The sequence below is a fragment of the Monopterus albus genome, unplaced genomic scaffold (genome assembly GCF_001952655.1).
Source record: "Monopterus albus unplaced genomic scaffold, M_albus_1.0 scaffold249.1, whole genome shotgun sequence".
Taxonomy (NCBI): domain Eukaryota; kingdom Metazoa; phylum Chordata; class Actinopteri; order Synbranchiformes; family Synbranchidae; genus Monopterus; species Monopterus albus.
Window position 1 is genome coordinate 27,777 of NW_018128129.1, and position 697 is coordinate 28,473.

Here is a 697-nt window from a genome sequence, read left to right on the forward strand (position 1 = left end):
CAGGAATATGGCCACCACAACGTCACTTTTCAGCATCTTTGTTGTCTCAGTTGTCACCATCATTCAAAAACCACACTGATGTTAATTCTGGTTTTACTTCTTGCAGCATTCAACTTCTTTTTAGTTGTAACTTTCTCAAATACTGTCTCTGTGAATGAAAGCTGCTGTCGGTGCCTTCTCTGCCATAGCTCACTAGCTTTAGCTATATAAACAGAGCGGTAACACCTCTGCCTGCAGTCCTCCCTTGTGAGAGACCCTTGGTTCATGCAACAAGTGCACGGGCAGAGTGTGCACAAGTACAATGTCAGGCTGATGGGCAGGTAGGCCATTCAGTGGCTTTGCTTGGACTGAGTAAAATTGTTGGTCAGGATTTTACCAGCCCTGCTGCTGCCACAGATGTCAGATTTTTGTCTTTATGTTGTCAGTGAATTTAATTTGTTCATTTCCATCAGGATGAAAAGAGAGTTTTAAGAAATGTAACAAAAAATGCTTGTGAAATGAATCACCAGCACTAGCTTTTACTTTTTCTTCTACTTTCTTTTTAAACAGACTGGAGCTCAAATAGCCCAGACACATTGCATTCTCCATACAACGCAGAGTTCTGTTTTTCTTGACTGCAAAAACTGTTATATCTACAATTAGAAAGTGGAACAAGTTCAGACATAATCTCTGGTTTGCTGAGTGGCATGTTGGAAAA